The following is a 16534-nucleotide window of genomic DNA, read 5'->3' as shown; positions in this document are numbered from 1 at the left end:
GTGTTAGATTACTAATTTATGAATACTTCTCAAACTTCTGATAAAAAAGAAACAAATATCTTTACGTTCCATTGGCTATGCAACACTTTCTAACCATAGGGGGTAAATTGTAACAGCATATGACCCGAATGACGTATTACGCTGAAAATGTAGTACTGTAAAATGCGAATTATTTGCACTCGTAATTTAATTATTACGCATCCAAACTCCTGCCCATATTTTATTTAGGCTAGACTTTAGAATCTGTCCGTAGCTATTCTCTTTATTTGGGCATTCTTTTATTTATCGATATGGTAGCATGGATATATTTTCCTCGCCAGGTTTAGAAAATGCGGGGGGTGTGGGGGGCAGCAGCCCCCCAATTATGAAATATACAAACTAAAAAAGCCTTACCTTTATTTAAACCATACAGGTACTGGATATTGCAAATTATGCAGATTTTACCTACGGACAGATTCTAAAAGTGCTCCTTTATTTACTGATAAAATATAGGAACAGATTTAATATTTCTTAATTAAGTTTCATCAATTCCAAAATTCTAGTTTTCTCTTTCAAAATGTTTCTATCCATACTCCTGTTATATCCTTCCTGATTGTTCTAAAGTTAGGCAGAAATTCCTCACTCCTCACTAACACTGAATGTTCTACTGGCTTTTCTCAGACAAGACAGACAAAGCATAAATCATCCAATTTTTATTTTTACATAATATTTGCACATTATGTCTACAAATAACAAAACAATAACAAAATAACAAACAGTGTATTTCATTCTGACAAAACAACAATATAAATCAACTGAGGTAATGGCCACAATAAATTCATTTATCCTGTCACTTGCAGTATTTTCGACCCGATATCAGGGTGCCGTATATCTTTCTTGATATACCGTCAGTTGATCATGTGACCAGTGATATATGGTCAGTTGATCATGTGACCTTATGATCGATATTGTTGTCATAAGAAATTATGCAACGAAACCAACATCATTGTGTTGGAAATATCCGAACTAAGAAAATGAGTGGTCAAATAATGAGTTTTTATTCAAAAACGAAGAAGTTATTGCGATTTTGCCGGTAATCACGTCATTATATAAGTGACGTCATTACGAATATGACGTCATTAAAGCGGTTGTCGCACACTTATTTTTGTAAAATAAATTGCCAAATATCGGAAAATGAAGTAATGACAAGATAAATAGAATAATAGGTTAGTGCCTAAGATGGAGAAAGTTTATCTGGCTCGGCTCCGGACGTTATCAGGTTCGCCTTCGGCTCACCCGATAACGTCCTCCACCTCGCCAGATAAACTTTCTCATCTACGGCACTAACCTATTATTCTCTATATCTAGAACCCATATGTAATAAGTTATAGTTTATGTAAACTGGTGAAAATTTTTATCTCTTGTGTAGAATGCTTTTATATACTAATAGATAAATATATGTGAAAGTTTATACAAAACTTTTATTCAGCAATGTTTTATAATTAAATGGCAAAACACAATAGATTTAAGAAATCTTTTATGTCCGTATAAGGTTATAGTTGCTAGCCCCCCAGTGAACTTTGGCTGGACTGTATGTGCACCATTCCAGGAACACCTTGTTACTGAAAAGTAGGAGTTAGAATGGTTTTGTGTATAATACTGTGGGATCAAGTAGTGGCATCAAACACTTTTTGTCAACAGCAGTAAGATTGTACTTCATTTTGAAAAATTAATGAGTGTGACTTCAATTTACACACCTGTATCTATGACACAGTCATGATAGAAGTATTAAAATCAAAAGTCAGATAAAAATACTTTAAATGACACTATTAAATACATCATGACACTATTAAATACATTATAACCCCACAAATTTTGTAAAAATTTAGAAAAAAGCGCAGACAGTCTCTCCTTTTACTCTTTTAATATGAAATATAAATCTGAGGATATGGTTAAAAATTTGTTAGATTGCTTTATAACCCTATGCTTTGGGCAGCTGCATGACAGTCAGTACCAAATTCATATTCACAAGTATCTCACAACTTTCCTATATAAGTGGAACACATACCATTTTCAGTCAAACTACAAAAGAAAACGTTAGTTACGCTTTGCTTTCAAGGTTCAGACTAAATACATGCCTGAGTGAATACACGTACTGGTTTCTTTTTGAAAAGTGAAAAAAACATTATGTCCCAGTGCTGAAATTTCACATAACTAGGTTGAACGTACTTTTCAGCAATTGTTTATTTTCATTTCTTTACAAATGGTACTCATTTTTAAAGAGGGGCCAGTTTTTTTAGAATGTTTTAACTATCCATTGTATGGAACAATATGGCAGAACATGTAATAGTCAGGTAGATTGTTGGTAAAGATGTTGTTCGTTTATCGTTTGTCAAATATTTCTGTGTTTTGAAGATATATTCCTAAACCTTAATTGTCTGATATAATAAGTGAGTGTCTCACTACCTGTGTATATACATGGCTTCGAGTTAGATTTTATACATGCTTTATACAGGTGTATCTATGTTAAGAATTCAATATTTCGAACATTGACACCCCAAGATGTGAAAGGAGAAAAATACAAAACATAAATTTACATAAACTACTACCAGTAAAAGAATGAAATTTTAACCTTTTCATCATTTGCTTCATACACTTTTAGAAACAGTCTACCAGAAAATACACTTTTAGACAAAGCCTAACAGAAATACACTTCTAAAACTAGGTGTTTCTGTCACAAAAACATATGTCTCCCCCTATGTATACCTTTAGCTCTTGCAGCCATTTTTTGCAGCAAAGGGGAACGTGTCAGCGATATGCACAACTGGGCTTGGTACTGATCACTCCTGTCAAGTTTCATCGTAATCTGGCCAGCAGTTTGACCTGTGAAAGCCGGACAAGATTTTTCTATTATTAGCTCTGGTGGCCATTTTGTGCAGCAAAGGGGAACGTGTCTGCGATATGCACAACTGGGCTTGGTACTGATCACTCCTGTCATGTTTCATCAAAATCCAGCCAGCAGTTTGACCTGTGAAGGCCGGACAAGATTTTTCTATTTTTAGCTCTGGCGGCCACTTTGTGCAGTGAAGCAGAACGTGTCAGCAACATGCACAACTAGGCTTGGTACTGATCACTCCTGTCAAGTTTCATCGTAATCTGGCCAGCCGTTTGACCTGTGAAAGCCGGACAAGATTTTTCTATTATTAGCTCTGGCGGCCACTTTGTGCAGCAAAGGGGAACGTGTCAGCGATATGCACAACTGGGCTTGGTACTGATCACTCCTGTCAAGTTTCATCAAAATCCAGCCAGCAGTTTGACCTGTGAAAGCCGGACAAGATTTTTCTATTTTTAGCTCTGGCGGCCATTTTGTGAAGCGAAGCAGAACGTGTCGGCAACATGCACAACTAGGCTTGGTACTGTCCACTGCTGTGATGTTTCATCAAAATCCAGCCAGCAGTTTGACCTGTGAAAGCCGGACAAGATTTTTCCATTTTAAGCTCTAGCGGCCATTTTGTGCAGCAAAACAGAACATGCCGGCGATATGCACAACTAGGCTTGGTACTGATCACAAGTTTTGTCGAAATTCGGCCAGCAGTTTGACCTGGGAATGCTGGACAAGCTTAATGTGGACAGGCGGACGGCAAAGGCAACATAATTTATTTATTTATTTGGGTTTAACGGCGCACCAACACAGTATAGGTTATATGACGCCAAACAGGACTACAAATTTTGGTTCCATATCTCATTTACATTAAAATAAAAACACAAAGGCAACATAAATAGTCTACCAGAAATACACTTCTAGAAATAGCCTATTAATAGATCAGAAAATACAACTAAGCTTTAATAGAAAATAAAGGAAAGAAGATCTTTAAATTTTTACTAGTTTGATAATACCAATAATCATTCGCTACATCTTGCCTCATATTACAAAAACAACATATATTATTCTCTATTATTTGTCTGATACTTCAATACCAAATACATCATATTCTATTTCCTGCCTGATAATACAATTCCAACAAAAGATATCATTCTCTATTTCTTGTCTGGTATTATAAAAACAATAAATATTTAAGTCTCTATTATTTGTCTGACTTCAATACCAAAAACAAATCAAAGGCCTGAATGGCCTGAGTCGGCTAATGATTGATGTACTGACAGTATAGTCTACCAGTTTCAGTTTGTTTTTAGTTTTTTTCTTAAAATTTCATAACACAGCTCGATATTTACCCAAAATATTATATCCGGATACGATTACACTTTTCTCCAGTTTGAACAATATATTTTACAAATTGTGATGATACGAAGACAGTTAGCAGCAATTGGCAGTATCTGACATTGAAGTTTACGGTTAAATTACCTCTTATTTAAATCTTTTCATAATAAAGTTGTTTCGTTTCGCCAAACATAGACGATCTACTTTCGATTTCAAAAACTACAAGAGAATACAATTTAATGTTTCGCCGATTTGTTTATTTCTCGAAAAATAAGAATTAAAATCATTTTTAATATCAATAGTAACTAAACAAACCAGTAAGAGCTTCTTCTTCCGATAATTTATCCGTTTACTGACTGCAAAATTCAACCCACGCAAAGTTTATAAAATCATACGATGCGTGTTTACGTTCAATGGGGGAAAATTTAAAGGGCTGATCGGCTATGTTACCTAACTCATCCAGACGATTCAGATTTTGTTTTTAAAAAAGCATTGTGTGCGTTTCTGTAATTTTATATACGTTTTTATACGCTTAGAAATTATAAGACATGCGTATTTGCATTATTTCTATACGTAATTTACGCTAATACGCATCTTATCTGGAGCCCTGCTGGAACTATTTTTTGTCTTTCGCTGGATGTTACCCAAGCTTTGTAAGCCTGCGCAATTCTTAAATGCACATTTATGCTAAATGAGTTACATTCGAGAATTGCACAATTACAAGTCATAAATATGACAGATTACATCGTATATTGGTCATAGCAAAGGGAATTGACACAACTTAACTTATTCATGCAGTGAACTGTTTGAAATTTGAGAAATCTAATGGAACTACATCCCTTCACATGTTATTCGGTCCGTTTAGAGAATCGTTGGATAGCAAGGACTCGTCAAAAGGCTTTCAGCCTTTAGCCGACTCAAAAACTGCATTCTTTTCTTTTTTTCCTCAAATCTGACTTTTTAAGAAGCGGTTAGATTTTACATGAACCAAGCAAAAGTTTTTCTACACTTTGACCTGTAAAGAAGTGGGTATGAATTGATTTGAAGTGAACAGTACCGGTACTTTAAAAATTACACAGTAACCAAAATTTCACTGTGTGGTTAACACATTAGATAGTTTTTCTACAGATTTTGAAGACTACAGGAGCGTTTTGTAAGTAAATCCTTAACTAATTTCATTTATCATTATTTGTACCCCTTTTGCAACTCAAACCTACGACAGTTTGGGGAAAACCATTCAACTGAAACAAGACCAGAGTTAGGGCACTGAAAGAAAATGCCTCAACATTGCCTTAATCCCAAGGGGAGGCATAATATTTTAACAAATTAGACTGGCTTAACATTTACTTTAATAAGACATGGAAATGTAATGTAACCACACTACCAAAGCAGGTTTAGTTTGACAATGTTAATTTAAGCCCAACTTTTGGACTTCTTACAATACTAACAGAGCCTTCTTCAGGGTGAAAAAAAAAACTTGTTTGAAAATTTTATACATCTGAACAATAATTCTAATAAGAATACAACTGACTAAAATGGTTTCATTCAAATATCTTCTGTCTCAAAACTTAAAGCACATCATGTCACATGTTTATCAATATGTGTATTAATGTTATTCAATAATTTTTCTTTTGAATTTATCACAATATTGTAATAAATATGTCGGAATGAGAATCGACTCCACTAGCGTACATGTTTTTACACAGAATTCATTTTTCAGTAAACACTGAAGGTGTATCACATATATAACATCTTTTTTGTTTCTTGAAGAATTTACTACCAAAGTTTTGGCATCACTATCATTTCATTGATAGGTTGTACACAGTGAATGTACACACAAAATTTTAACAAAGTTTTGTGATATACAGATCTGTATCTTCCAGCAGGTGTTTCTTATCTCCACAGTATATACAGCATGGTGGTAGGTCAGATCTCATCCTTGTCCAGAATATGTGAGGCACAAGACAGGCTCGGTTTTGTTACATGCCCAAACTCTCACACACTGTTACCATATGTATAATTGTTCTCCTCTCTTAAATGCCATAAAGCTGCATCCTAATTATAAATATAGTAGATGGTGTTACTGACATGTGAGTACAAAGAAATAATATATTACAAATACAGTGAATTGTAGTTTTCCACAATATCCATGTAGACTCAAAATGTCACACAGATTTTAAGACATTATTTTAAACAAAATAAAATTCATTGAATTGATATCCTCAATGAGGGAGTGGTGGTCTAGTGGTTAACATGTTGGCCGCTAAAACCAGGGGTCATGGGTTTGAGCCCCCACTGGGGCCATGACTTCTTATATGACACCAGTACCGGTTTTTCCAGCAAGCGAACTCAAGAGTGGTTCAAATAATCTTTAAGCTTTCATCACAACTAGAGTTGTCACAGGAGTGATGAATTATACCCCCACAGTATGGCCTTGTCACAGAACTAAGTCAATGTCAAAGCTGAACTTGCTTGACTTTTGACCTTTGGAACTCAAACTCAATAGGGGTCATCTGCTGGTCATGATTAACCTCCCTATGAAGTTTCATGATCCTCTGCCCAAGCGTTCTCAAGTTATTGTCTGGAAAAGGTTTTAATGTCCCGGGTCAATCTGACCTTTGACCTTGGAACTCAAACTCAATAGGGGTCATCTGCTGGTCATGATCAACCTCCCTATTAAGTTTCGTGATCCTAGTCCAAAGTGTTCTGAAGTTATTGTGAATTTGTCTGAAAACCTTTTTAAATGTTCCAGGTCACTGTGAACTTGACCTGTGACCTAATGACCTCAAAATCATGAGGGGTCATCTGCTGGTCATAACTTGCCTCCCTCAATTTTCATCCGTAAACGGTTTAACTGTTTTGTGTCATTGTGACCTTGACCTTTGACCTACTAACTTCAAAGTTGAACTTGACCTGTATTTATCATGTTACACCTGTGTACAAAAAATTATGATCCTAGACCCAAGCGTTCTCAAGTTATCATCTGGAAACCATTTAACTGTTCTGAGTCACTGTGACCTTGACCTTTGACATACTGACCTCAAAGTCAAACTTGACCTGTATTTCATGATGTTACAAATGTGTACTAAAATTTATGATCCTAGGCCCATACGTTCTCAATTTAACATCCAGAAACTGTTTTACTGTTCAGGGTCACTGTGACCTTGACCTTTGACATACTGACCCCAAAGTCAAACATGACCTGTATTTTATCATGTAACACCTGTGTAATAAAAAATTATGATCCTAGACCAAAGCATTCTCAAGTTATCATCTGGAAACCGTTTAACTGTTCTGAGTCACTGTGACCTTGACCTTTGACCTACTGACCCCAAAGTCGAATTTGACCTGTATTTTCTGGTGTTACACCTGTGTACCAAAAATTACTTAAATCGGTCAAGCCTTTCATGAGTTATCATCCATAAACCATGAAAACCAATGGACCGATAGACCGACTGACAAGCTCACTCCTATATACCCCCGCAAACTTTGTTATTAGTATCAACTAAACTAATGACCTGTTGAAATGTTAAAATGCTGAGAAATTTGATATATATATATCATTTACTGGATTTAATTACTGCAACAATTACCTTTTGATATATTGATTTTTTGATAAAGCAATGCTTTATAAGTGAAAAGTAACTAGAAGTATCTAAAATTAATTAAACAAATTTACAATAAATAATCTTCAACTGATTCAAGGGCAGTAACTTGTCTCTTAAATATGATATTAAATATTGTTACTACTGGAAAACAAAATTAATGCAAGAACATAAGGAAGTTAAACTGACATCCATTGCATAAGAGGTTATTGGAAAAAAGTTTTATAAAAATCCAACACAGAAATTTATTCAAAAGCTAAAATGGCCTGTGCAGCAGAACAGAGTTAATTCCTCTACCTTTAGTGCAAATTAAATAACCAATATATTACCTGTTTTCAGTCATCTTAGGAACAGGACAGACCACCCATGGCTTGTCATGTTCCTTAGTCATCTTTGGAACAGAACAGACCACCCATGGCTTGTCAAACCTGAAACAAGTTATTGCATTTCTTGCTTTTACAACTTTCAGCATTTCCCTGTTTCTTAGGTCACATGATCAAATTCTGAAGTTGTCACAATGGAAGGTCTTTGGCTGCCATTAATGTCTTTTTCAATACAGCTGTAAGCAATCAACACTATATACAATCATAGTTAGAAATGCTTTTATGCTACAATCTGAAAGCAACAAAGAATTTTTAATTGTTTTTCCAATGCTTTGTGTTTTTCTTCCAATGAACAATTTTCATTCAAATGAGGCCTAAAAAAGCTGTCCAGCAGTTTAACATGTGAAAGTCAGACAAGATTTTTCTATTTTCAGTTCTGGTGACCTTTTTGTGCAGCGAAGTGTAACATGCTAGCAATATGCACAACTAGTACTGATCACTCCTGTGAAGTTTAGCCGAAATCCATCCAGCAATTTGACCTGTGAAAGCCGGACAAGATTTTTCTATTTTTTAGCTCTAGGTGCCATTTTGTGCAGCGAAGTGGAACGTGCTGGTGACATGCACAACTAGGCTTAGTACTGATCACTCCTTGGAAGTTTTGTCAAAATCCAGCCAGCAGTTTGACCTGTGAAAGCCGGAAAAGCAGACGGACAGACGGATAGCAAAGGCAACAAGAGGGTCAATGATGACCCTGGATCGCTCAACTGAGTAATATGAGCTACATGTTTCAAATGTCAAACTGATGATAAAATATTAAGAAAGTCAGCAGGTCACCTTCATGGTCAATGAAATTCAGTTTTACGATTTGAATGCAAAGCTGTGAATGTCATCAAAATTTCAAGGCTGTATCTTAAAAAACAAGAAAGTAGGTCAGCAGGTCAAGGTCACAGTAAAGTGACATCATATTACTTGGGGTCATCAGGTAGTTATAATTAAATAGTCTTGGAAATAGGATCAGATGATTTTTTCAAGTATTTTTCCTATATAACTCACATAATAACTAAGTGACCCCAGGGCGGGGCCTCTTTTAACCCCAGGGGCATAATTTGAATAATTTTGGTAGAGGACTACTAGACAATGCATTATACCAAATATCAAAAGCCTAGGTTGTATGGTTTCAGACAAGAAGATTTTTAAAGCTTTTTCCTATATAAGTCTATATAAAACTTGGGACCCCCAGGGCAGGGCCTCTTTTCACCCCAGGGGTACAATTTGAACAATTTTGGTTGAGCACCATAAGACAATGCTACAAACCAAATATCAAAGGTCTATGTGTTGTGGTTTCAGACAAGAAGATTTTTAAACTTTTTTTCCTATATAAGTCTATGTAAAACTTGTGACCCCCCGGGGTGGGCCACATTTGACCCTAGGGGGATAATTTGAACAATCTTGGTAGAGGACCACTAGATGATGCAACATACAAAATATCAAAGCCCTAGGCCATGTGGTTTTGTACAAGAAGATTTTCAAAGTTTTCCCTATATAAGTCTATATAAACCATGTGACCCCCGTGGCGGGGCCATATTTGACCCTAGGGGGATAATTTGAACAACTTTGGTAGAGGACCACTGGATGATGCTACACACCATATATCAAAGCCCTAGGCCCTGTGGTTTTGGACAAGAAGATTTTTAAAGTTTTTCCTTTAGGTTGCCATGGCAACCAGAGTTCTGCATGGAATTCAATTCTTTGGATTATTTTGAAAGGGGGCCACCCAAGGATCATTCCTGTGAAGTTTGGTGTAATTCTGCTCAAAGGTTTTCAAGAAGAAGATTTTTTTAGGAAATGTTGACGGATGGACATTGAGTGGTCACAAAAGCTCACCATGAGCCTTTGGCTCAGGTGAGCTAAAAACAAACTGGGGTTTTTGTTATGTCTTCCATGTATGTTTTTCCTCAAAGTGACCAAGTTTATCTTAAAGTAGAAGATGCTTTTGTACAAAAGCGCATGTCTCCCCCAGTACATAGTCGTATAGGCAAGAAATCAATAGGGGACAGGAGCAAAAGTCAAAGAGACACTGATGGTTGGCTGCAATAGGAATCATCTGCTTGGCATGTTCAATCATCCCACTAAGTTTCCACATTCTGGGCCTATGGTTCTCAAGTTATGAATTGGAAATGGTTTTCCATGTTCATGCCCCTGTAACCTTGACCTCTGATCGAGTGACCTGAAAATCAATAGAGATCATCTACTTGGCAGGTCCAATCATCCTATTAAGTTTCAACATTCTTGGTCAAGTGGTTCTCAAGTTCTTGATTGGAAAGAGCTTTCTATGTTCAGGCCCCTGTGACCTTGACCTCAGCTCAAGTGACCCCAAAAACAATAAGGGTCAACTACTCTTTAAGTCCAATAAGGTTCTGGGCCAAATGGTTCTCAAGTTATTGATCGGAAACCATTTTCCATGTTCTGTTCCCTGTGACCTTGACTTTTGATCAAGCGGCCCAAAAAGCAATAGGGATCATCTACCCCACATCTTTAATCATCCTATGAAGTTTCAACATTCTGGGTCAAGTGGTCTGAAGTTATTGAGTAGAAACAGTTTTTCATGTTCAGGCCCATGTGACCTTGACTTTTGATCTAGTAACAACAAAAAACAGTGGTCATCTTCTCTGTAAGCCCTATCACCCTATGAAGTTTGAAGGCTGTAGATCAAATGGTTCTCCAGTTATTGATCGAAAATGAAGTGTGGGGACAGATGGCCCTTGTGGCCTTGATCTTTGACAGAGTGACCACAAAAACATTAGGGGTCACCTACTCTGTAAGTCCTATCACCCTAGGTTCTAGGTCAAATAGTTCTCAAGTGACTGACTGGAAATGGGTTTCCATGTTCTGTCTTCTGTCTGCTGTGACCTTGACCTTAAATAGAGTGATCCCAAAATCAGCAGTCATCTACTCTGCATGTCCAATCATCTTATGAAGTTTTAACATTCTGGGCCTAGTGGTTCACAAGTTATTGATCGAAAATGGTTTTACATATTCAGGCCCCTATGACCTTGACTTTTAACAGAGTGACCCTAAAATCAATAGGGGTCATCTACTCTGCATGTCCAATCATCCTATGAAGTTTCAACATTCTGGGTCAAGTAGTTCTGAAGTTATTGTTTAAGAATTGTTTTTCCATGTTTAGGCCTGTGACCTTGACCTTTGAAGGAGTGACCCCAAAAACAATAGGGGTCGTCTATTCCATAAGCCCTGCAGCCCTATAAAGTTTGAAGGTTCTAGGTCAAATGGTTCTCCAGTTATTGATCAGAAAATGAAGTGTGACAGATGGACAGAAGGTAGGACAGGGCAAAAATATGTGGGGACATAATTAAAACAGGCAAACATTCTGACCAAATATCACAAAGATCAAGTAGTAAATAAGGTCTCTAGAGCTTAACAAGGTTTTTCTATGATTTAACCTAGTTTTTGACCTCAAACATCTCACTTTTCAACTTGACATAGATTTCATGGTGACATACACATGTACATTCAAAAAAAAAGATTTATGATGATCAAGTATAAAATGTGACCTCTACTGTGTTAACAAGGTCTTTCTATGATTTGACCTTGTGGCCTAGTTTAAGACCTCAGGTAAACCAGTTTCAATCTGATCTAGATTTTATAGAGACAAACATTCTGACAAACTTTAATGAAGATTCAAGTTCATATTTCTTCATTAAATAAATAAATTTACATACAAAATGTAACATTTTTCTACAAAGGATGGAACTACCCCGAAAGGTTTTTCTTTATTGTAAGCATCATGAAAGGTAATGACGTCAATGTGAAAAAACAACGCAGACATTCTCACACATTTCATGGAAATTTAATCATGTTTAGGGATAACATATTCATTTATTAATTTTCAAGCATTTTATGTTAGAATAGCGTTAATGCATGTTCATTTCGTGTTATAATATCAATCTTCAGAATTCCGCTAGATACATATGTACCCTCACCCTACCGGGTTCTGGCACCAACCAATCTCTCATGATTCTGCAGATGTTATAACAGGAAAAACATGCGTTATCCCTACATTGTATCAGTTACCTAATCAAACTATTTTCTCGTTAAATATTTTTACGGTTGTTTGTCACCAAGAAAAAATGCATTTTCTGATGTCCTAAAATTAGCAGTCTGGTTTCAAAAAAAGATATCTGAAAACATTAGAAATATTTGCTTGTTCCCATATGCATTATAAATGGTTTGTAAGATTAATATTACACAGCTGGTGTGCACTTTGCATGCCGTTATACATATTATGGTACATATTTACCAAAATTTGATTACATACCTTGTCAGTTGTCCACTTCTTGTATTTTATTATTGCCTTCACATTTTCATTTCTGGTCAGTCTAAATACATGTGGGTATGAATGATTTCTGATGTAGTTTAATGCAGTCACTCTTGAAAGTTGTATACTTCACTTGTCTTTATACCTGTAATAGCAGGAATTATCAAGTGATGCAACTTAACACTTACCCTGCTAAATTTCTATAATGAACTTGTCCATCTTTCAATCTGGACAGTACCATTAACTGTTAAAAAGGGTGCTTGTCAAAAAGATACTGACTGAATGGCGAACAGTGCTGATCATGATCAGGCTGCACAGATGTGCAGGCTGATCATGATCTACACTGGTCGCAAATGCAGAATTGTGTCCAGCATGATAAGAATTAATGCTTTTCTTATCATATTATTATATATAAGTTATATTTACCAAATGAAATTGGGATATGCACTCCTGGTGTTTTAATTCAGATATCAGTCATACAGGAGTAAAGGCACTTACTTAACTTGGTCAAAAGATACTAAAAGTTTTGTACGTGTATCAGTCAGTGTCAGAAACTTTTTAACCAGATTCTTTTATCCCTATATGCAAGACAATATATGCTCCTAGACATATTCAAGAACATTCAATTAATATCATCAATTCTTTTGTCCGTCACTCAAAATGTGCTTGAAGTGGAGTCATGAAAATTTAAAGGAATGCTATATGGCATGGGAAGTATTACACTTGTGTTCTCTGAGAATTTATTCAGAGTAATAGTCATTGAGTTACCATAGTTGGAAATAAGTGGTGTTGCACAGATCTAATTGTGGTTCAACCAGTCATTAAACCAGGTAAAGTTACAGGCAGTGGATGCACCTGTGTCCCAGAGACTACTTTTTTTATATACACTATTTTCAACTTATTTGCAGCATTCTATACAAATACCCATGGATTTGATCTTTAGACATGCTGACAGTATTAAGCTCAATTCACTTTGATAACTGAAACAATACCCTACCAGTAATTGGTCTTTTCTTTGAACATCTTTCAAAGCCACTTATGGATCTCATAACATCATCTAGTGTGAAGATATTTTTGCTTGCACACCATACTGAGATGCTGTAAAAGTGAAATTAAACAAAAGTTAGTATATTTTCAAGAGTATTAAATTTTGTGGTGTGGTGTATTAATGTTGAATTTTGACATGTGTACCATGCCTTTCTAGATGTATAATGTGTTTGAAATAACAACATCATCCCTACATGGTTGAAACAAGAGCACCGCCATGCAGGTGCTGATGCTCATCTGATTTTTTTTGTATAATAGAAAAATTGTCCTACTCATGATTTTCTAAGTCCAAAAAGGGCCATAATTCTTGCAAAAAGCAGGATGGAGTTATGTTTCTTGATGTACATAGTCAGCTTATGATGGTGAACAACTGTTGCAAATTTTAAAGCAATAGAGGGCCATAAGTCTTGCAAAAAGCAGGACAGAGTTATGTTTCTTACTGTACATCGTCAGCTTATGATGTTGAACAAGACAGTGTTGCAAGTTTTAAAGCAACAGCTTTGATAGTTTATGAGAAAAGCTGACTTAAACATATTACTCAACCAAGAAAACTGATTTTCTAAGTCCAAAAGGGGCAATAATTCTTGAAAAAAGCAGGATGAAGTTATGTTTCTTGATGTACAGGGTCAGCTTATGATGGTGAACAAGTGTTGCAAGTTTCAAAGCAATAGCTTTGATAGTTTAAGAGAAAAAGTTGACCTAAACATAAAATTTAACCAAGAAATCTGATATTTTCTAAGTCCAAAAGGGGCCATAAATCTTGCAAAAAGCAGGACGGAGTTATGTTTCTTGCTGTACAGGGTCAGCTTATAATGGTGAACAAGTGTTGCAAGTTTTAAAGCAATAGCTTTGATAGTTTAGGAGAAAAGATGACCTAAACATAAAACTTAACCAAGAAAACTGATTTTCTAAGTCCAAAAGGGGCAACATCAACAGTTTAAACATTTATAAATGGGATCATACCAACTGAATAGCTGATCTATGTCTTCGTGTCTATGTCCCACCATCAGGAGGGAATAGTATAACTTTCTTGGAAAATTTTTCTTCCACTTTAAGTTTTGCAAGAAATCCAACATACCTGAACAAGAGCTGTCCGTAAGACAGCGCGCTCCACTATTCGGGGATTTGACAGTAAAATGAATATATGTCTGAATAAGAGACCTCTACTTTAAAAGGAAGATACACCAAGGGGCATAATTCCATCAAATACACAAATTTGAGTTATTAGGATTGTTACAACACATGCAGATGATGATGATAAATTATAGTTTGAGTTTCAAGTCATTATCTTATATAGTACTAAAGTTATGTCCAGAAAACGAAGTTAAAAAATTTAAGAATAAAGGGGCATAATTCGGTCAAAAATACAAATCAGAGTTATGGGGATTGTTACCACACATGCAGATGATAATGATAAAGATACATTTTAAGTTTCAAGTCTATCTTATATTGCATTAAAGTAATATCCAGAAAGCGAAGATTGCAAAAAAAAAGTTTAAGTACAAAAGGGGCATATTTCTGTCAAACACACAATTAGAGTTATGGTATGTAGCCACACATGCAGATGATTATAAACAAATACTTTTAATTTCAAATCATTATCTTTAAAAGTACCAAAGATATGTTTATAAACGAAGCTTTCAAAAAAAATTTAACATGAAAATAATTCCAAGTATAACTCCTTGGTGACCTTGACCTTGGGTATAATGGGCCCAGCCCCTGCACATACTTTGTTTGTATGCTGGACAATATTTATGTGAACTTACATGATAAAAGCAAAAGCAACAAAGATATGACAAAACAAGAGGGCCAAGATGGCCCTAGGTCGCTCACCTAAGAAACACACCATAACAGTGTAAAACATGTTTGACCTAGTGATTTCAAGGAAACAAATATTCTGACCAATTTTCATTAAGATTGGACCAAAAAATTGGTCTCTTGCGATAAAACAAGCATTTTTCTTAGATATGACCTAGTTTTTGACCCTAGATGACCCATGTTCAAACTCGACCTAGATTTTATCAAGGCAATCATTCTGACCAAAATTCATGAAGATCAATTGAAAAATACAGCCTCTATCACATACACAAGTTTTTTCTTTGATTTGACCAAGTGACCTAGTTTTTGACCTCAGATGACCCATATTCAAATTCGACCTAGATTTCATCAACGCAATCATCCTGACCAAATTTCATAAAAATCAATTGAAAAAAAAACAGTCTCTATCGCATACACAAGATTTTTCTTCGATTTGACCTAGTGACCTAGTTTTTGACCTCAGATAACCCATATTCAAACTCGACCTAGATTTCATCAAGGCAATTACTCTGACCAAATTTCATAAGATCAATTGAAAAATACATCCTCTATTGCATACACAATGTTTTTCGATTTGACCTAGTGACCTAGTTTTTGACCCCATATGACCCATTTTCGAACTCGGCCTAGATTTTATCAAGGTAATCATTCTGGCTAAATTTCATGAAGATCAGTTTAAAAATACAGCCTCGATTGCATACACAAGGTTTTTCTTTGATTTGACCTAGTGACCTAGTTTTTGAACCCAGATGACCCATTTTCGAACTTGGTCTAAATTTCATCAAGGCAATCATTCTGACCAATATTCATGAAGATCAATTGAAAAATACAGCCTCTATCGCATACACAAGGGTTTTCCTTGATTTGACCTAGTGACCTAGTTTTTGACCCCAGATGACCCATTTTCGAACTCGGCCCAGATTTCATCAAGGTAATCATTCTGACCAAAATTCATGAAGATCAATTGAAAAATACAGCCTCTATCGCATACACAAGGTTTTTCTTTGATTTGACCTAGTGACCTATTTTTTGACCTGAGATGACCCATTTTCAAACCTGGCCTAGATTTCATCAAGGCAATCATTCTGAACAATATTCATGAAGATCAATTGAAAAATACAACCTCTAGCGCATACACAAGGTTTTTCTTTGATTTGACCTACTGACCTAGTTTTTTATCCCAGATGACCCATTTTTGAACTCGGCC

At 35.7% G+C, this 16534-nt stretch overlaps 1 long non-coding RNA gene across 1 annotated transcript; it reads right to left on the bottom strand.

Annotated features, from left to right (window-relative positions):
* Positions 1–5123: 5123 nt before the first annotated feature.
* On the bottom strand, positions 5124–12705 carry LOC128558799 (uncharacterized). The gene is made up of 3 exons (XR_008371927.1): positions 12463–12705; positions 8133–8362; positions 5124–6253 (listed from the first exon to the last, which is right to left on the bottom strand). It is a non-coding gene; the product is annotated as an uncharacterized LOC128558799 (long non-coding RNA).
* Positions 12706–16534: the final 3829 nt, after the last annotated feature.

Source organism: Mercenaria mercenaria, chromosome 7, assembly GCF_021730395.1.
Source record: "Mercenaria mercenaria strain notata chromosome 7, MADL_Memer_1, whole genome shotgun sequence".
In the NCBI taxonomy this organism is placed as follows: domain Eukaryota; kingdom Metazoa; phylum Mollusca; class Bivalvia; order Venerida; family Veneridae; genus Mercenaria; species Mercenaria mercenaria.
This window is presented reverse-complemented; position numbering and strand designations above follow the sequence as displayed.